The sequence below is a fragment of the Bombus fervidus genome, chromosome 13, assembly GCF_041682495.2.
Source record: "Bombus fervidus isolate BK054 chromosome 13, iyBomFerv1, whole genome shotgun sequence".
Taxonomy (NCBI): Eukaryota; Metazoa; Arthropoda; class Insecta; order Hymenoptera; family Apidae; genus Bombus; species Bombus fervidus.
The window spans coordinates 934,113-957,049 of NC_091529.1; the positions used below are offsets into that span (position 1 = coordinate 934,113).

At 30.7% G+C, this 22,937-nt stretch overlaps 1 protein-coding gene across 4 annotated transcripts in view; it reads left to right on the forward strand.

Annotated features, from left to right (window-relative positions):
• Window positions 1–22,937, forward strand: part of LOC139993493 (octopamine receptor beta-2R) — a 166,170-nt gene that overhangs the window by 83,565 nt on the left and 59,668 nt on the right. For 3 of the 4 annotated variants that reach the window (XM_072015259.1, XM_072015256.1, XM_072015257.1), the window contains one exon: window positions 17,326–17,366. The exons of the other annotated variant lie outside the window; for it this stretch is intronic. The gene's annotated coding sequence lies outside the window, so the exon portion shown is untranslated. The remainder of the gene's footprint in view (window positions 1–17,325; window positions 17,367–22,937) is intronic. 4 annotated transcript variants of the gene reach the window in all.

A 22,937-nucleotide genomic window follows, 5' to 3' on the forward strand; every position in this document is an offset into this window, starting at 1 on the left:
TGATGCTGTGCGCGGTTTCGGAACGAGGTTTTCCGGTCTGACGATCCTTCCGGAAGCTTCTTGCATAACCGACGACGGCGTTGCTCGTCGTTGTAGCGTCTCAAGGTTTCCGTGCTGGATCCATTTCCTGACCATCATTGGAGAGAATATTACGCTGGCGGCTATCATTAAATCATTAATCATCATCATTGCTATTTTGAAGTAACTTCACACTTTTGCCATTCCTTCAGGGACTAATTCTTCTCACTGTGTTAGCTTGCCACCATTTCACAATTTTTTTATTCGCAACAATCGTTCGATTTTCTTTGACATCTTACTCATTTGTTCGTTTTTGGTTCTATCGTTTAATGGAAACTGAAGCATTTTTTATTTAATTATCAGCCGAAGAGGTAAATATTAAAGTAATTGATGTATCGTGAAAAAATTTTAGATAAGGAATTACGTGATGAATGTTTACCTACATATAGAATTAAGTGCATTAAAAATGAAATGATCTTGGTCTCTTTTATAATGGTTATTAACAGTTATTAATAAACTGGAAGGATTTATGCATTTCTGAACTACACAATTTTGTAAAAAACAAATGCACAAAATTGTGAACTTTTTTTTGTCCACCATTGTAATTATTTCCTATTTCTAAGTTTCATCTTTTTCTCGACCAGAAAACGATATTCATCGCTTTACATTTGAACTCTCCTGAAAATCACAATCCCCAAGATGACTAAGTACAAAACAGTGGTACGTGCAGTGTAATAAATTGCGCCATTAATAATAATAATAATTATCGGTCAATGAGAAAAAGAAGTCATGCAAGTATAATTAATCGGAAAATTGTCGCTTACTAGATGCTGCAAAACACTACTATTACTTTATGTTTTATGTCCTATCATTTGCACTGACTTGTAAATACAAAATCCGTAGAAATATGTATTTACATAAACGTCAGTCGTACCATGCAATTCATGGAATTACAATCACCAGCTTTCAATACGTACGTGGTGATTCTGTTTTTATAATTATAAACAAATGAAATCAGTATCCTTGTATTGTGGACAAAGTAACGATCACTGGAAGTTATGGATTGTTAATTGCTACAAAATATAGATTATATTACTTTTTTACCATCCATTATCTGAGTAATTTGTAAAAATTTATAATAGAATATTTATTAAAAGAAATGCGTTTTTCAACTATTTTTAAATTGCTAATTGAAATTGTCTATTGTTTCTTGTAAAATTTAATGCTTGGAATTTGAATTAATTTCAAGAATCCCTTTTGTAGATATTCCTTATAAAATATTAACTATCAAATTTCTACATTTCATTTTTATTTACGATGTGAAATACTTCAAGAGATTACTTCATAGGCCATTTCAAATGTGAAAACTTTTGAGGATGCATCCTATGCTCAATATTTAATATAATAGTCACAATAGCAAAAAATTTTACATATAGCAAAATCACACCGTTAACATGATATAACTGTCGAGAAAATAAAAGTCAAAAGAACGTAAAATATCAAAGGTAATATTCTGAAGATAAATGTATAAAACCTATATCCGGATTGTATTATTTACTCAAAATGATTTTGTAATTTTATAAACAAGCAATTAGCTATTCTTTGATCAAATATATTCATAGATTTACGAAAAATTTATTTTTCGTCTTCGATTCATTATTTTTGGAAAGAGCAAATTTGCAATATATCTTCAATAGATAAAATTCAACTAATCATCCAATAAACGAATTATTTCAAAGATATAATAAAACGACTGAACTGTATTCGATACGTATATATCTCTTAAACATATAACTCTAAATGAGCGGCAAGCAATCAGAAAGACCTGTATCTATACAGCTCTAACAAGTTTCCAATAATTACAGCTGTGCCATACGTACAACTCAGAATTGAACCAATTAAGTAGGTAACAATACAGTAACAATCTCAAAAACACATTCTCTATTCTGTCTGGCGTTCATCAATTTATTGGAGGTTTGTCTCGGTGCAATTGTAATTAAATGACTAAAACTTCGTTTGAATAAAATTATTAATTAATCAAAGCTAAATAAGAAACGCTTATTAGGCGGCAATATACACAGAACAATTAAACATTTTTACGTTTTACATTGTAAGACGAGAATGTACAATAAAATTTACTGACAAAATGCTTTGTGTTCAGAAAAATAAATCTGAAAATGTATCGTACACCTGTACTAAGCCAATTCTTAACTAAACATGTCCTAACTTTATCTTTTTAAAAATGAAACCTTGAACGGAAAAATTTTATTCCACGTTTTTTACTTGTTTTCGCATGTGCAAGTTCAAGTATGTTATATGTGACAAATTTTGAAACTCGATTTTCCTAAGAACTAAACGTATTTGATTGGTTCTGTATATCAGCAGAACAATCTTTCAAATCCGCCTTTCTATTAATATCAATGATAGACAAATAAAATTTCCATACCCATGATTTTAGTATCAGAAATCAAAATATATTAATAGTGCTAATTTCTCACAAATCAACCAATTAACCTCGATACAGCTAATTATTTGCATTTTTTGGATCCCCACCACATTTCATTCATAATTATTTTGTCTCTGGGGATGGAAACCATATGCATAAATTAAACCAAATAATTGGCTCCAGTCGTCTCTTATCCAAAAACAATAATTAATTAGTGATTAGTAATTACACACAAAGACTACCTCTCAGCCATTGTTTGAGAAGTTATTCATCTGTGAGAGTTCAAGGAAATCTGCTGACCTTTATAACCAATATAATAGTTCGAAACAGCATAGGGATTTCTTTAAATTGCCTTATTTCACTATAGGTCAACTCCAATCTAATTAATTTACCGTGAAAAACATAACGCAATACATACAAGAAAGCAATCGAGAATATAAGCCGAATTAAATTCGGGTCTTAATAATCCTCTGAAATCTATGTAGCTTGGGTAGGATGAAAAGCGGATTATGATCAGACAGTTTTAAGATCCTAACGAGCGCTAGTTACGTACGTATACTTTAGGTACAGTGACTCGTAGAAGTATACATTTTACGTGTATATTGCGCGTATTATATAAAATCTTTTAAAATTTCATTACCATTACAATGAAACGCGATTGTTCTGATTATATTCACAAAATTTGAACTTAACATGAGAATATATAGACAAGTAGCGAGATATTTTCTGCAATCTTATATCTAGTAAAAAAGTTAATATAAAGTATGAATAATAATATAAGTATAAATTAAATATAATATAAGTATAATATAAATAATATGATATAAATATAAATTAATATAATAATATGAATAATAATATAAACTATGAATAGTAATATAAAGTATGAATATTGCGGATTATTGCTTGTTTAAATACTTTTGTGATTTTTGCAAAATATATAGTTATAAATATGTTGCAACTTCTGTATACATTTCTAGAATCGCTAAAAAATTTACTCATTGTAACCATAATAGTTGGGTGACATTACAGTGCTAATGAAATTTCAAAATGTTTCGTATAATTCACATAATATGTTCATAAAAGGAGGAGACAAGTGTATGGATACTTTCACAAGCCACTGCATATGTAGACATTTTCTTCAATTTATATTAACAAGATACAAATGTTACCAGAATATATAAATTAATGACAAATTAATATGTTTTTACGCACACAGCGATCACAGTGTTCTATGGTTAGCAGTCGATTTGTAAATCACATCTTATGACTTCTGAAATTATAAGCCTTATCTTCACCAAGAAACCTATTGTGTACGACCGTGAAGTGAAGACAATGTAAAGTGAACACGGAAGTGATTTTCTGTGTGAAAGCTCATTTATTGTCGTTGCTAAGATAGATGTAGGAACTTAAGTAGATAAGTATGTATATGGTCTAATGCACAACAGCGATGCAATCTCGCAGCGGTGTCGCTGTACGATTCGGCAGGTCCTTCTTTTTAATTATGCAATGCACACGGGCGTGCAATTCCGCTACGATATCGCAACTGACAAGAGATTACCGCTATGGTTGTATGTCATTTGCCGAATCGCAGAATTGTCGTACATTGGAAAGACCGAACATTGCTTTGATATTGAATACTTTGAACATTTGGATTATGGATTGTTTGGCCTTAGAATCGAGGAAGTTTGATATAGTCGGTTATAATTTATTATAGTCGGTCCTAATTAGTTAGTGGATAAATGTAATAATAGATACAATGGTATACAAATACCTTTTATAACCACTGTATATTACATTGAAATCGTTTGTCTAAAACCTTATCAGTAATGCAGTTTAAGTCCATATACAAGTCCTTGAAACGTTGACCGGTTTTTAATATTACTGTCAGAATTATTCACGATATTCTCCTTATCAGTTTGGAAAAATCCTTGCAACTTTATTTAGAATTCGACAAACAACCAAGAATAATGATATCTATAAATAACGCATCGTTTAACACTTACAGATGATAAGATTTAATTTCAAAAATTACTATGCAGTAAAAAGATTGACATCTGTATCATAATATTCTGCAAAAACTTTAATAAAGGATGAATTCGTATTGAGTTCCGCTATTTGCAATTTTGTAATTAAAGTACATTTTATAAATATAAGCAGGCGCCCACATACTTTTCCATGACGATTAGGATACTCACAGAGAATGAGATAAATTTGAAATATCGTTAGGCACTTTTTGTAAGCTTTATGATTATTTCCATTTGGAAAAATGGATTATGGAGAATCAACATATTCTATGATACATATTTTATCATAATATTAGGTTGATTCATATGTTGGTTCGTTCACATCTTTTTAAATAAATATGATGTACTTAATCAAGGAGTAACGTATCTCTTTTCTCTATAAATACATATCTTCTATCGAAAAATTCAGATAAGTGTATTTTTACATTCGGCCAATAATTTTTATAGCATTTTTTAAAATCCATACACTTGTGAAAGATGAACGAATTTATTACTCAATCCAATAGGAATCTCATAAATAGTAATATTAACTCCTTTCTCATACTCCTTTTCAAATTTCATTCCTGCTATATTCGGTTTACGGAGTTTGATTCGGTTCTTTATTGCTTTCAAGGTTATTTAAAATGAACACCTAAACCAAAATCAGTAAAAACAAACATTATTCGTGCGATATTCAAGTTAGGTTTGAATTATGTTCGAACCCGGCAGGAACATTATTTATGTATCTTTCGCAATCACTGTTTTAATTAATATTGTTATTTATATTATTAGGTTTCCCGTTATAATTGGCATTCCATGGTGCGACACGTTTTATTTCTGATTTTGCGAGTGATTTTACGATACAATTTTTTTTCGGAACCAATGTATAATATACAAATATACAATCTTTATTATTTCTCTATAAATCTTGCAAATGACTCTTTCAAGCTACTATTGAATATTCCGAATATTTATCCTACAAACACTAAATAATTCTGATCAAATAATCATTCCTTTGATAATGTACATTATCATTACATTCTGAGACCAGTAAATGTTGTAATACCTTTGAACAGAGATGTACTACTAATCTGATGTCGACTAATCTTCAAACTTAGTTATACGAAACGGACAAAACCATAACTAATTATTTATTGTTAGTTATATATATAATGTATGATTAATATAATTACTCTATAATATACCAAGAAAATTCCATCATTCACAGGTACTCCAATTTCTTTGTTAACGCATTTGAACGGTCACGAAAAACTTACTTCGGCTGTGAAAAGACTAACGATTACGATCACTCGTGATCGCGTGATAATAAGTAGCGTTGCTCGTTGAAAATGTCTGATCGGATCTAGTGAACAGAAACCAGACATACCGTGTATCTTTATAACGACGACGGGTTCGAGTTAGTCGACTTTCCGGCCCGTGAAAAAGTCCCGGCACAGTTGAAAATCATTGGTTCGGTAGCGAGAGCCATCGATGCACCGGAACGAGCTCTGCACGGCCTTATGCATCGCGCGCATTAGATCGATCGCGGCCCAACAGAGGAAACTGCATTGCAGCTGCCGAACTCGCGGCCGAGTCCGAAATTTCCAATTTCGAATTCGACAGCGAACGTGCCCGTGATTTTAGTCGTTTAATTGCTGACTGCATTCAAACCGAATATCTGTCTAGGATATTTTATTTATTCGTTTTTTTCTCTTTCCTTTTTAGTAGGTTTTAACTCACGTCAACTACACTACGCTATTAGTGACGATAATGAGCATTGAAAATGTTATGAGGATTTGATTTTATTTTTAATACTCTGCTTGAAAACGGTTTTCTGCATTTACAGAAGAAATTTAGATTTTCCCGAATACGAATTTTCAATATTTGGGTTATTATTTATTATACCATATATGTATTATATATTATTGTTCCTTCACAATCGTTGTTTCACCACGCAAGTGATACACGATGAGGTGTTGTTCTAGAATTAATTTTGTCTTAATTAATTAATGTTTCAATCGTGGTATTGCGTATTATATTAAAAAGATTGTCTAAAAGCTAATCAGTTTGTATGTTACTATGTTTAGATAGTTCTTTAAGAGGGGTAATTAAAATATTTAATTTGAATTCGTATTCTTTCTATTCAGTTATTCAGTATCTACTATGTATTTTACGTTTAGGAATCTTAGGATACCTTCTGTTGCTGATAGAACTTGATAGTATTTGAGGTAAATTATGAATCTCAAATTACAGTTAGGCCACACTAGAGTTCTGTTATCCGAACATAATATTTGCCAATAAGTACCTTTTTCAATTCCAAATATGTACATATTTTATTACTGTTCACATATAATGTATTCCTTATTCCACTGAGTAAATTCTGATTATCAGAATTTAGAATGAAATTAATAGCGTTTTAACTATCAGAGAGAAAAAGAGAAAAAAAGAAAGAAAAATATAACATAAATGAAAAACTCAAAAGTGGCGAAAGTGCAACAGAATTAATAAAAAATCACAATCATAGACATTAAAAGACAACATGATGTTGTAAATTATCTAAAGCACGTAGACTCTTGTGATGCTGGTAAGAGTAGAAAAACTCTCTATACTGATATAATGAAATGGTTTCGTTGCGATAAAGACGATAATAATAACGACTTCATAAAAATGAAAACAGAAATGAAGGTGTCTTCTCACGCCGACACATTTGTCGCTTTTGGAAAAGGGTTTGGATGGTTCAAAGTGAAGAAAGTAACTGTGTGCGGTTATTTATGTTGAAAGAATTATGTGACTGAGCAGCGAAAAAGGTATGGGATCCATAAATATTTAAAGGGACTGTCAACTAATCTGTATTTGGTTAAATGAAATCTCATATCAAACAAGTGATTGTTTCTATTATCTGAAAATTCCATTAGTCGGGCAGTTTTATCTCTCCATTACTTCGGATAAGTGATGCTCTACTATACACGTATCTCCTAGTGAAAGTTTTAATACGTTAGTTACTTTCCTTGTATAAAATATCAAACTAAACGATATTCCACACACAATTGTATATCTATATGTATGTTTATATTGACATCTATTATATTTATAGCTTTTTAAGATTACTTAAACATTTGATATTTAATATTTAATATTTAAATATTAGTTTCGAGGTAAACATGACAATCGTTATAGACTTTTATGTAGATAGGTATAATAAGGATATAAACAAATTCGTAGCTTCCACTAGAATAACCAAAAAGTGATATGTATGGAAATATGCTGTGAACAAGTAATTATACTTAATGTGCTATGGTGGTATATGCGAATAAATAATCTTCTTTCACTCGTGATGAAAGTTAATATTTATTTTGCTTCCGATTTTATAATTTGTCATTTTTTGTAACACAGTATTTTGTAATGTCACGGCAGATCAAAATATTTTAATGTCATGAATAGAAAAATATCGAATGAATTTCGACAGACTACGATTGTAAAATATGTACCTGCGGATACAAGAGAATTTATTTACTATGAAATTCCCAGTGGCATGATAAAAAATTGCGAACAATACTCATCAGTCAAAGATGGTTAAATTTGATATAACGCACTGGAAATAAATACATTTCTTTACTATATATTTATTATTCATATAATTTCTTTTAGAGTGTGGTACGGATTTCTGATATACATAAGGAAACTAATAGTTGTAAAAGACATAAAAGCGTTCTTTTATCTAAATTGATACAATCATGGTACACGTGTGTATAAATTATATACATATATGTACTATTGCTTTATAAATCTGCGAAATTTACGTTTACATGATTGTTTGGACAGAAAATTTAGCAGATAATTGTCTGCAATATATTCATATAGGAGCTTTAAAGCTGTATTAAGAATGGAGGACAAACACTCCTGCTTTAAACCCAACAAACTATATAAGAGTTTGCTTTGTAGAAACAGAATAAATAAATCAGTATCTGAGAACAAGTGCCAAGAAAGCGACGCACATATGTAGAATACAAGACAAAAGAGTATGATTTAGTGTACGAAAATTGATGTTGCAGGTGTTTTCAAATTCATTGAAATAAATTTTCATCTCTAATTATATTTAACTACCAAACAAGAAGGTCTCAACATCATTAAAATATGCACGTAAGACATAATATTGTCAGATGTATCCATAACAAAAAATTGACAGACTCGTTTTAAGTAGGTACTTTCAGGAAAAGAAAAGTTTCAATCATTTTAATATATATGCAAAAAGAAATATTATATATATAACAATGTTATCAGAAATATTTAAAGAGAATTTCCAACATCATTAAAAATATCTACTCATAAAAAGGGAAGAACTTTTGTCATCGTCATTTATGCTCAGAACGAAAGAGAAGAAGAAATTCTCGAGCTAAAATATTCACAAGAAAGAAAGAATTTCAGCTATCGTCATTTATATTTACCTCGCGAGAAGAAGGGAAAAACTAATTTCTGCTCTTTCCTTACTAGAAATATGAACAAACCAAGAAAATTGTTAACATTATTAAAAATATATAGAATGGAGGAACTCTGGCATTTCCAAAATATTAATAAAAAAACAGGAACTCTTTGCTGTCAAAAATACATATAACAGAAATTATTAATTATCCGAAATACTCATAAAATGATAAAAAGAAAGAAAAATTCCTTTTTAAAAGTATTTATAAAACCTGTCAAAAATATTCATAAACCAAGGAAAAAAGCATCATCGAACACATTTTCCGCAAGGCGAAGACAGGGAGGAAGCAAAATGATTTTAATCAACGTCTCGAAGAAGAAGTTGCTGTGCTGTGCGAATGCAACTCGAGGGAGAATCGAATTCGCGGCGTTGCATTAAACTTCGCGAAACTTTCGTCTTTGATGCAATCAAACGTCCTAGCTGGATAAATAAAATATCAGTTTCTTTTCCCGAAAAAGCGCGTATGCATTCCTTTTCTTCTTTCGAAGTTGGTCGAAGTGAATCCAATAACGACGCGGCCACTCAGGAAAATTACCTCTTTCGCCTACCCGCTTCTGTTGAAAAGTCAACAAACTTGCACAATACTGTTGCTTTGGAACGAAGCGGATTAATCCAACGTAATGAAGTTCGTTACCGGATCTCGTTGATTAACGAGTCGCATGCAAAAATATGGAAAAACGTCAGCGAAAGAAACATAAGCCTGTGTTTCTATGATCGTGGAAGGATAAAATTAAAATCGAGTTAGCGGTGCCGGGAATTATTTGTGATTTTATTTGATATCTGCTATGTTAGAATATACAGTTGATTAAAGTTTCATATAAGAATTTTTTTTATATCTTTTCGATATCTTTACATTACTACTTTCTAAATATATAACTAATTTATAGGTACGATAATTAATCATGAAAGATATTAAAGTTCTCCTTTCGATAGATAGAATTAATTTCACAATATCAAAATATTTTTTTATTAACTACCTAAACGCAATAAAAGTCCCAGAAATGATTGATTATAAACGTATCAGATGTATTTCCTAAGAGAAAATTATTTTTCTAACGTTGACTAACTTTGATTGAAGAGGATTAGTCGCGGAACGTCAACGAAGATTTAATTGAAAAATATGACGTCCTTTCTACAGCTCGCAGTGATTGGTAATTGAAATCTCGAGAAACTAAACATATTTCCAACCAGTGTAACTGAAACGGTAATAGATTAAACAAAAGGAGCAATGGGAAAATCTGTGACAGATATGTCTATAAGGTATATCTCGGAGAAGGGTTTACTTTAAGAAAAATACAGTAATTTGATATTTTGGAAGATACATAGCAATATTTCATCAATTATGTACCTAGTATTTCTGATACACAGTTTCTTAACAGTATCTTCTTAATTGGACTTTTATAACATTTTTTGCTCTTTATTATTAAAATTTATTGTTTATTATTATTTATTAACGAAATTTCATTCAATGTGTACTAAATATTACTACCAATATTATGAAATTTCATTACATATTTTCTTATGGAAAATTGTAGGCGGAGAATTCAAATAAGGAATGGTGATTTAGTATATTGAAATATATACATAGTGAAGTTTTATTAATTTGTGTTCTTAATATTTATTCTTAATATTTTGGAACCAATTATGATGTATTTTTCTGCTCTTTATTGCTGGAACCTTGTTCAGCGTACACGTACGTTGGACATTACCATCATTGTTATGAAATTTTATTTTATACTTTTGTACAAATTAGCGAGGAAAAGCTTAAATAAAAAGTAATGACTTTGACATTTCTTTAATTGGAATAGTGCGACATGTTTCATTCTTTATTGTTGAAATATCGTTCGATTGAACATTATTTTTATCATAAAATCTTATTCTATATTATTTTTGTCATAAAATTTTATTTTATAAACCAACTTATAGTCTTAGAGCATTTAAAATTCCAGATGAATCGAAGCTTTTGCTTTTCATTCTAATTACTTATATCTAAAGTTACTCCTTTACCACCTTCCTAAATTTGTATATTATCAAGGAACATTATTTCATCTATAAATATGAAAAAAGCGCTCTTTATAATTTTTATAAAGAAGATATTAAACGATTTGTATAAATATGTAATAAACAATTTCTTGTGTAAAGAAAATATTCAACATTTTCGAATTAAATGTTAAAACCAAGATTAAATCCATTTCATTCGGAGTTAATAAATTGTTAGAAAAATGAGCAAAATATACCTATTAAGAATAGGAACGAAATTAAAAATACAATTAAAACTAACAAATATATCGAACTAGCTACAAACGTAAACAATCATCTACTGCTCAAACAATGATGAACAATAATCTAAGAAATAAACTTCTGCGTCATAAATTTCTTATTTCTTATACCATTAATGATAAATTCTCGAGGAATTCTGTGAAACAGGAAAGAAGATAGACCTTGAACCACACTAACACGTAACAACTTCGTTGATCAACGCGGAAACATGAATTTTTGTCGGGGTTACTGATTGTTAGAAATGCATGGTACGACGAGGAGGAACTTTTACGATTGTTTGTCACAGACATCGTCTAATGACGAGCATCGAGCGAGCAGTAGTTGAAAAAGTTTTACTGTTCCGAGTTCATAAGTTTTCCAATCAGCGAAACGTTTCGACTGACGACAGTCGTTTCCAAACAGCTGCATTCGAGTAGAGTCGCGCTAAAAATTGATAGATTTCAACTCGATCGTCGCAAGTTTGTCATTGATTGTAGTCGGAAGATTCGCAAGTGAAACAGTGTATCTAACAGTTTCGTAAACAGTTTCAACATTTATTTGCTTCTCTATTTTAGAATCTCTAATTTTGAGTATTGGAAACGTCGATATTTGAAATTTGTATGAATTACATTGCTCTCCTCTTTTTTGTCATAAAACATTCTAAAGATCGCAGCTTTGCTATTTCTGTTTTTTTTTTTTTTTTTTTTTTTCTGCAAACTGTCGCTCTCGAAATTTCCAAATCCTAGCTTTTCAATCTGTAAATACCTTAACTCTCGAAATTTCCAATCTCTGAATTTTTCAACGCTTAAATCTCCGCACTTTTAATCTTTTAAGTTTTGAATTTTTCAACTCTTGAAATTTTAAGATTTTCACATCGCGATTTCCACATAAGCTATTACGATAGAAACTAATTTCAATTCTAAATTTTCCAAATAGCAAAATTTACGTTCGCAAGCTAGGCTGAACAGCTGCTTTGCACGCGAAAGCATGAGAGGCAGAATTTGCTAGCAGTTTAAGAATTGGCATATCATTTGAAAGCTTCCTCAGCCTTGTTTGTGGATACGGCTGATCGAAGGTCAATGTCGCAATCACATGTTGCAGCAAGCTGCATTATTTGCGGAAACTCTGGGACATTCTAAAAGTGAGTGTCGTGGTAGCCTTCAATTACGAAATTGTCGATTGCATCGGCCGAGAAAATAGATAACACCCAGCTCTTCCACGAATTTTCATTTCTACTCAACTCTCGAGTCCAATTGGCTTGTGTGCTTTAATAAACGTTAGCTTACCAGAGGGAGAAAGAGAGAGAGAAAGAGAGAGAGAAAGAGAGAGAATACTTTTACTCCTCATTTAATACCCATTTATTTTAATTGGGAAACGTACTGCCGATCAAAAATTTGGAATGATTTTCGCAATTTTGGCTATGCCAAATCTCCTACTAATGTTTTCAAAACTTTGAAACTACTTTTACAAAACCTTTTACCTTTTTACAAAAGAACTCTCTAAGGTAACAGAATTCTAAGCTTCTTTAAATTCTGAAATTTTATGATACATATAGTAATTATAAACATTGACAGTAAATGTATGTTTAGATACTTTATTATTGTTTAGTTAAATATTTCTTAGAAGATGATGCAATTAAATCAAATGAAATAGTTTTATAATGCTGAAAGACAAATACAAATTTCATGAGATAACATAACATATAAATTATATTACAAAATAAAATTAAAATATTTTGAAATGAAATATTTTGCATTTACATTTTGTCCTATCATTGTGCCCTATCATTTGCACTGACTTGTAAATACAAAATCCGTAGAAATATGTATTTACATAAACGTTAGTCGTACCATGCAATTCATGGAATTACAATCACCAGCTTTCAATACGTAAGTGGTGATTCTGTTTTTATAATTATAAACAAATGAAATCAGTATCCTTGTATTGTGGACAAAGTAACGATCACTAGAAGTTATGGATTGTTAATTCCTGCAAAATATAGATTATATTACTTTTTTACCATCTATTATCTGAGTAATTTGTAAAAATTTATAATAGAATATTTATTAAAAGAAATGCGTTTTTCAACTATTTCTAAATTGCTAATTGAAATTGTCTATTGTTTCTTGTAAAATTTAATGCTTGGAATTTGAATTAATTTCAAGAATCCCTTTTGTAGATATTTCTTATAAAATATTAACTATCAAATTTCTACATTTCATTTTTATTTACGATGTGAAATACTTCAAGAGATTACTTCATAGATCATTTCAAATGTGAAAACTCTTGTGGATGCATCCTATACTCAATATTTAATACTTGTGACTATTAAGTCACAATAGCAAAAAATTTTACATATAGCAAAATCACACCGTTAACATGATATAACTGTCGAGAAAATAAAAGTCAAAAGAACGTAAAATATCAAAGGTAATATTCTGAAGATAAATGTATAAAACCTATATCCGGATTGTATTATTTACTCAAAATGATTTTGTAATTTTATAGACAAGCAATTAGCTATTCTTTGATCAAATATATTCATAGATTTACGAAAAATTTAGTTTTCGTCTTCGATTCATTATTTTTGGAAAGAGCAAATTTGCAATATATCTTCAATAGATAAAATTCAACTAATCATCCAATAAACGAATTATTTCAAAGATATAATAAAACGACTGAACTGTATTCGATACGTATATATCTCTTACATTACACATACATTTTAGGCAAAAATATTTTATGGAGGATAAAAGAAGGCACGTTAAAAGACAATACAGTTTTGTTTGGAAATATTATTTTAATTATTATAAAATATGGCTTACTTTTTATCGTTTAACGTCCATTATCTTTCAGTGTCTATTAAGTTTTAATAATTAAGATATAAATACATAAAATATTATGAGCATTGACAAAGATAAATTTAAATACTAATGTGACATCGAATTGGTATAATCTTGATTGTTATTACACCTTAAATTATGTCATACTTTAGTAGAGTAACGAAAGATATATTTTTACAATGGAATGTTTAGAAAGTATTACAAAAACCTGACAATGTATTTGCCAATGTATGTTCCATGTACGCATTCTTCTTTCCTACTAGTGACATTTTATCACAATTTTTTTTAGTCTGCTTTTCACTTCCTATTACTCATACATATGTACATATTTTTCTTCTTTACTTCTCACCACTCCGTCGGATTTTCCACTAAAGATACAACAATTATTCACCATCCCACGTGCTGGAATTTTTCCTCGCTCATCATTGTTTCAACAAAGTCAGATTCTCATCATAATTCCACGTAAAACGCGCTTTATTCACGTAACGTGACGTGGATTAAGTAACCTGCCTGGCAGAACTTTGTAAACCAGCGGGCGAAGAATTAATCGAAGTCTAATTAACCGTTTATTCCCAGCTCATTTAACACGAAACCGTAATGGTGACTTTTTCCCATCTACCAATGGGCGAACCAGCGCCACTTTCTGCCTCGCGATCGTTAATTTCGGTCTCAGGAAGATTTAATTGCTGGCCACCGAAGTTCTGGCCCGTTCCCATGGAGCCTTGCGTCACGAAACCGCACAAATTGAAAGATTCCTATCAGTACGACGATTTTTTGTCGAGTAAAGGTTTTCTTCCGAATTGAAATTCCGAAATGTTACAGGTGAAAGATGTGAAAATGTTAAAGAATTAAATATTTGAGTATAACTAAAGTGCGCATTTTTATGCATTTGTGGGAAATTTGAAGTAAATTGTGTAGAATGAAGAAAATGAAGAGAAATGCGTAGAATGCGCATAGTATGCAAAAATATATAGAACATCTAACGTATTTGCTTATGATATTATAATATAATACGATTGTGTTATTATAATATAACACATGATTATTTATAATACTAGTAGACAATACAGTATATAATAGTAGAAAATACAGTTTCCCGTCTAGAATTAATTCTTTAGTTTATTATATTCGCAAAGATATAAATTTGAGTAAACATCCAAAGTCTAGTTATGTAACATATGAAATATCTGATGTTTAACAAATTTCAAATTAACCAAGTTGAAAAATAAATATTATATATAATAGAAAAAATTCTTAGTTGCAAGCGATATATAAAATTATTCACAAACAGGTGAAAATTGATGATTAATGCCCATAATTATAACATCACAGGATCACATAAGGAATACAATAAACTACATTAAGTAAACAAGCATATACACTCCAAAATGTAAGCCATTTAAAACCAATGTCGCCGACAATGAGCTCGTACTTGATGCGACATGAAATACAGAATAAGACGAAGATGGAGAAATTAAATATTTCATTTGTTATAACTAAAATAATATCCGAAAATCTTTGGTTTTCTTATTAATTAAATGACACTTTTTAGTTTTGATCTTATGTTAATTATTACTGAAAAGTAGAAAAATGAAAAAGATTGGGAAAAATTAAAATAATAATCCATAAGACATATCTGCACTTTTAATTCAAATTTTTCGGACAAATCCTTGATCGTGCACAATTTTTTAGAATCGAAATTATTTATGCATGATCTTGTAATTATATAAACGTTATAAATAACATATTATACTTACGTTTAGAAGTATATATTTATATTCCATAGTAGTATTCTATTAAGTGGAATCACAAATTCATTTGCGTAAGAATATTTGCGAAAATAAGAAAACGTCTTCTTGGAATTAAGATATAAACTGTTACAATACACATAACATAACACAACATATAATGCATAAACATATATGTATATGTACATATATATACTATTTTTTCTATCGATAATTTATCTTCGAAATCTCAAATCATTCTGTTTTTGCTTTTCGATCATCACATCCTCGGTATTACAGTAACGCGCTGACTTACGCAAACTCAATTCAATCACTCTCAATAATCGATAATCAAATATGTCAATAGATTAATAACAAACAATATTATGTAACTATTCTGTTTTTAGACACTATATTTATTCTTATATTTGTTTTCATTTTGCTACTTTCTGATTTGTTCAAAAAATAAATTTACAAATTAGTACGAAAAAATACAAATCAAAATAATAATTAAAAAAACATAACGTTAGGGATTTATACGTAAATATTTGTCTTCAATTTCTTAATTCCTGCTTATTTCTTAATTGTTATTACTAACCAAATTTTTTAAAATAAATCCTTAATTATTTTAAGACTTAGAAAACTACACTTCTTGATAAATGTAATTTATCTTCATCTTAACTATATTTGTTTACAGAGAAACATGACACGGTTATAATTTTTCCGTGCGCTGAATGTTATTTGCTTGGCCTCGACAATACATGCGGAATCACTGATCTATGGATAGATAAATAACAGCGCGACGTGCGGCATTAATTAAGCGTAACTTAACAAGCGTAACGTACTGTGTCACTGCCAAGAGACAATATGACTGGTTCATTGTCACGGTTTAAGGTGCTGATCATTGCATCACTTATCGGATGGAAATCACGTTCTATGTCAATATGTTTTTCGTTTATGTTTAGCTAATCAGTACCTGAATCTTTGTTTTCCATCGTACGGTTATTTCTAGAAGGCAGTCGATATTATTTGAGGGCGAATACGTCTTTGGTGTAAAACTAAAAAGACCTCTCTTATGAATTTGATATGTTCTCAATTTTTTAATTTGTTTTTAAGCAACTTCCAAATTTTATATTATCTTACTGCTTCAGTTTCAGCTAGTTTAATCTTAATTTCCTGTGGAATTTTAAATTTCTTTCTCTCTAATTGTTCCATTTTTACGTTTTTGATGACCTAAATTCTCTTATTTCCGATTAAGCACTTTGCCAGATCATACTCTAATCTTAATTTCTCTTTTACATAATTTAACTAAAATTAATAAAATATCGCAATTGCTAAAATTTGTGGAACAAAACAACCTTTTTAAAAATTTTAAAACTCGACCTGTGATTTTAACTGAATAATCTATACATATAATAATTCATGCAACTGCAAACTATTAGAGAAAAATATGTTTAACTTTACATAATTTTCTCAGTTTCCTATTTTTCAATATTTTAATCATATAATTTTCTAAGTTTTTAATGTTTCATATTTTTATTTTTAGGATTCAGTCTGGGATTTCATTATAAACTCACAGCGTTTAATGTAAGTTGATTTTGATAATTCTGAATATTTTCCTAATTTTCCATTTATTATTTACATAATTATGAAATTCTATTTCTTCATTTATCTAAACATTTAACTTTCTATTTTTTTAAATTCTGTTACTGTTTGAACCCTTACTTATCAATTCGATAAATTTAAAATTTTTATCTTTGTTTTTTTATTTTTTCATAAAATATATCTTAATTTCATCTAACATGTGACTTATTTGCATGTCCAACATCGTGATCTCTTCTATCTTTCTAAGTCCGTCCTTCCTAAACTTCCTGATCTGAATCATCCCCTTAATTTCTCAACCTAACCATTTTCTTACTTCCGTAACACCAGCAAACATCCGCCATAAATTAAGGAACCAACACTATAAAGAAGTAACTCTAACTTCCAATTCCTCGAACCACATCCCTTCTTCGCCATTTTCTGTTTATCCGTACTATCCTATCTTTAAACTTTAGATTAATACAATCTTTTCTTAATTTAAAGGTATTAGGATGCTTTTTTAAATCAAAATTTGTTTTTAAATTTAACGAAGATTTAAATATTTTCTTTTTCCATTTTTCTTTGCATATTAAAATTCCCATCCTTTTCAGTTCTATTTCCAAATTCAACGCCAATTTAAATATTTGCATTTTCTATCTTTATTTCTAAAGAGTGACAAGTCGCCTGTTTTTAGTTCCACGATTTTGAAACTGAATTTTGTGCCAAATAATATCTTATGATGAGACATCAATCACCACTAATTTTCAGGTTGAGCTGACAATTAGTTTCTGAAATATAGGTGGTCAAAAATGTGAAGATTCATTAACTTAGATCATACGCTTCGATGTACGAACTTTGAGGTCAGTTTAACAACTTTAGAAATTGTTGGTAGTGGTTTTGCCAACAGTTAACAACGAATTTCCTTTCTAAACAGGAAAGGTATTACAGTCAATTCTCACAGATAATTTTTAGTAATTACGATATCGTGTTACTATAACATGAGGTGTAACCTCAAAATGAAGCTACTTCATTTTAATATATATCTTAGTACCTTTAGTAGATATAGAATCTTTTGTTAGTTTAATTTTTTGTGTAGATACAATGTATAGCGTTTTTCTAGTCTTCGATTTTGCTCTATTAAGAAACTGGGACTAGAAAATTGGTATAATTGGTTAAGCCTGCGTTGACCAATGAACGTTATTAAATTTCGATATTTCTTCTGTAACTGTAGGTATTTTTAAGTCTCTGTAATATAGTTTCATTGATTATGTATCAAGGGGTATTACTGATAAACCTTAATGCTTTTGGCTGAGGTCGCTAGACGCACTCAATGTTAAAATTGCTGACTGTGTTCCACAATTGACTCCCATAGATCCATACACATCTTAGAGTGACTTTATATAAGATGAGATACTTTCTAGGGATCACTTTGAACGTTTACGCAGGAACCATAGAACTGTCTCATTCTTCCTTTCAAGAAGGTGTTTTTGGTCTTGATGTGCTATTTCCAAGTTAATCTTCTGTGTAGTGGCATTCCCAGGTACTTTATCGCGTGTTTAGCAGGGATTTCTGTGTTATTCAATGTTACCGGTAGACACGCGCGTTTACATAAGGTGAAAGTAATATCCGTAAATTTGCTTCCATTTGATGCGCCATTTATGGAACCACTTCTCGATATTGTTTAGATGCTTTTTGAAGAGCTGTAGAAGGTACTTAGGGATTTTCATGAACTTTATTATCATTTTTTTTCATCGTCTCCATTATCATATATCTTTATTTGTCACCAATACACGTGGGTGTGATAGTGTTGGTTGTAGTGGATATATAGTTTAGAAGTATAAGAATGATCCAAGGACATTGTCCTGTGATACACTAGTGTCAATAGGGAAGTCTTAAATTGTTTATTGTTTAAGTAGGAATGCATGATTAAATAGTAAGCCAACGAGGCATCTTTTTGAGCTTGTATAATAATGCCTTGTCGAACAATTGTTTAATGTTCAGAAATACTGCCGCACGATATTCTTTCTTCTCCAATTTCCGACTAAATATTAGTTGTAATTCGATGTACTTATTCTGTTGTTGAATGTCATTTCCAAAATCCGAACTGATGATGAGTCATCATTGCCTCTTCCAGTAAAGTATGTAAGCGTTTGTTTAACATTTCTGCAAGAAGGTTAGATAGAATTGGCAATAGGTTAGGTTAATATAGGCTGGCAATTGATTAATATGATTCCATTTCTTTGAAGTACAGATTTTCCTGGTCTGTGGTAATTGTCAGTTTGCGTAAGAACGGATAATATCCAAGACGAAGAATAGCATTAAATATGCATGTAACAAGTAACCCTTTCTTTGGTAACTCTTTGATCACTTCATCATTTACCAAATCGCGCCCTGAAACCTCTTTCCGATTTAGGTTTTTGTCAATCGTTACTTTGATTTCTTGGAGGAAAAATAGTTTAATAAAAGAGGTTTGACATGGCGATTGGAAATATGTAATTGTTTTGGTTTCACGAGAAATGGATTTGGGAGGAAATGGTTTGGATACAGTAGCTAGGTAAAAAGCGAATAGGTTGTCTATGGGACTCATTGCCCAACCACCATGTGGAGAACGAACAGGATGGATCTGCTGAGATCGAGTAAGTCTCTTGGCAACTCACCAAAGAGAGTGATTTGCATCAGATGTAGAAGATAGATTCTGCGAGCATCTTTGGAAACAATCATTTGAGAAATCTTTTGAGTTTTTTTATTGTCCTGTTCTGTTTCTACTTGTCTTCAGGGTATCTACTATTTTTCCATAACTTCCGTAATTTTGTTTCCTTCGACTTTTTTTTTAATCGTTTACTCTAGTTTAGGAATAGAAAAACGGATCTCAACATTGCAACAACTATATCTTCGTTCGATTTTAAAGATACTAATGCCATTATTGAAACATTAAGTGTTCATATTAATGTGATATGTTAAAAGTTCAACATTACCGAAATTCCGTGAAGTAAAACTAGTCGATTAGAGTTTTATGCTGAGCTAATCCGTTAGCGTAATCTCTAGTCTGTTGAAGTTTCCTGTAGTTTGCACATTAGTTGTATATGAATATTGTTAGTACCATCATGTAAAAGTGTACTGTTTATATTTCTTAGAGCTATCTGTGAGTAGGAAGCAAAAGGAGAGACAAAGCCTGAAATTAAGTTGTATTTGATTGTATCCGATTTTAAAGAACATTTTTCTGTGAAATTATTTGTATGCTGGGCAGCCTTTGCAATTTACCAAATTGTCACTTCCACAACGAATGCGTTTTGCAGGAGTATCTCCTGGTTTTGTGTATTCAGTTTTTGAATGTATGGTTGTGCATTTTACAGAGAAATTGATGATTACAGTATTTCTGAGTATACCTATATCTTTAACACCACTGAATTATTTTTATGCAGTGATTCGATATTAGCCATGGAGTTCATAAGTCGGTCAATGTCATAATCAGTTTCGTTATTTGGCTCCTGCTTCAGATCTATCAAAAACAAGGACAAAGTATTTTGTGTAATTCTCTTTTCTATATTGCTAATATTGATTGCTTCGAATCTATGCCACAGTAATTCTTCCTTTAGTTCTTTCACGTTTGCTGAATGTTGTAAATTGAGTAAAACTGCACTAAAGGACCTCTCCTGTTTTAGTTGAAACGTGTAAAAGTTTGCATTCTGCATTTTTAGAAGTTTTGTTATTTTTCGACATGGATCAGAGTTGACTGGTATTATCTTGATCTGTTCATTATTTACCTTCTACTTGAAATCGTCTTTCTTGATCACATTTTTTAGAGTTTTCATCATCATTTGTACGTCAATAACGTCATCAAAATGGATTAAAGGAGCTAAAGTTTCTTTCTGTGGTGGTCTTTCGATCTGATGTGTCTGATAATGCAAATTTATTGGGAATTGTTATCACATCCATTGCAGGGTCATCTCTGGGCCCTCCATACCTTCCTGTGCGTTCAGGACTTCCTTTTAATTTATTCTTAAACAGTTCTTTAATTCAGTCATATTTGTACTACGGACTACTGGCATGCCGCTTGGCTGAAAGATTGGAGAATATCTTGATTGTTTAAGTCATCTTCGTTTAAAGCCATCTTCGAGCCAGGTATGATCGATTAAAGATAAAAATCGCTACATCTCATCGAGTAACTCAATGCATTATCTTATTCAATTTTCGATTCCCAATACAGTTGCAGTTGTCCTTATCTAATGGTAATATACATATATTCGTTATTTATAAACTCGCAGAGCACATGTCTGTATGCTACAGCAATTAGATCACGATTAACAACGAATTTAAGGTTATATTTTCAAAATCTGCAACGGTGGATTCACTGTAGCAATCCATATGTCAAAAAATGTTCTGATTTTCATAATACTTTCATTTAATTATTTGTAAAGTAAAAATGTATAAAGTAAATTTCTTACTCAATACTAGTATAGTATTATTAATAATATTAATATTAATAAGTAATATCCATTGCTTTAATAATAATTTATTTTATTGAATAATAATTTCTTTATTATAATGGAAGTATCATTATCAGCACATTTTCATACTTGCCGATATGGTTAAAACCGACAAGAATCAATCGGAGAGTACATATTACTGTATATACGGAAGTGGTGTGCGAACTGTTAGTTGTTACAGTCACATCGCATACAAATCATGACAGTTGTCATGAATTCTTGGGGAAATGAAGTATGGGATTCATATTTCGAATCCTAATATCGTAATGTATCCATCACTATCTCCATGGATCAGAACCAGGAAAAATAAATATCATTGTAGTAGGTGTCTTTTAAATATATTGTGAGAAAGTATAAAATGCAATTTTATTATGGAATTGCTGGATGCGTCGCCAAGCGAATTGTCCACAGAATGTCGCAGAATTCTTTTTTGCTCCACTCGTCACCTCTCCGGACCTTCTCTTGTCGGGAAGATTTGCTGTCGCCAACCAGTCCGCTGTAGAGGCCGGCGCTCGCACCGTGGGTCAAGATATACGTTTCCGCCATAGACATACAAAAATAGAGCGCGTGAGCGAGCTAAGAAAATAATATAAGAATAAAAAGAAAACGCTGCACAGAGGCCACTTGTGTTCTTGTCTAACAACGCGCCCGCATTCGTATAGTAAGTATGTTAGTGTAACAACGATCAATGAGCGACGTGAGTGTGTATTTCTCATTAAACAAGGATAGGAAAGACGCCTCTACGCAGCGTTCTTTTTCTATTTCCATATCGCATTCACCTACATGGTAACATATACTTGCGTGCTCTATCTTTATATGTATCTCCATGGTTTCGATGACAATCAACAAGCGACATACACATTGCAATGTGTACAATAGTACAATATATTCATATTCCCTATAATATTGTTCACCATTGAATCTGCCATTGTGAATTTTGAAAATGTAAGTTCAAATGCATTGTTAACAGTTGGAAAAATTTCTGGGAACAATATTTTAAATAATCAGACTGACATAATCTGTACATCGTATGTATGAGCATTAATGAATTTCTACATTTTGGACGTCCTATAACTTAAAAACTAATCAA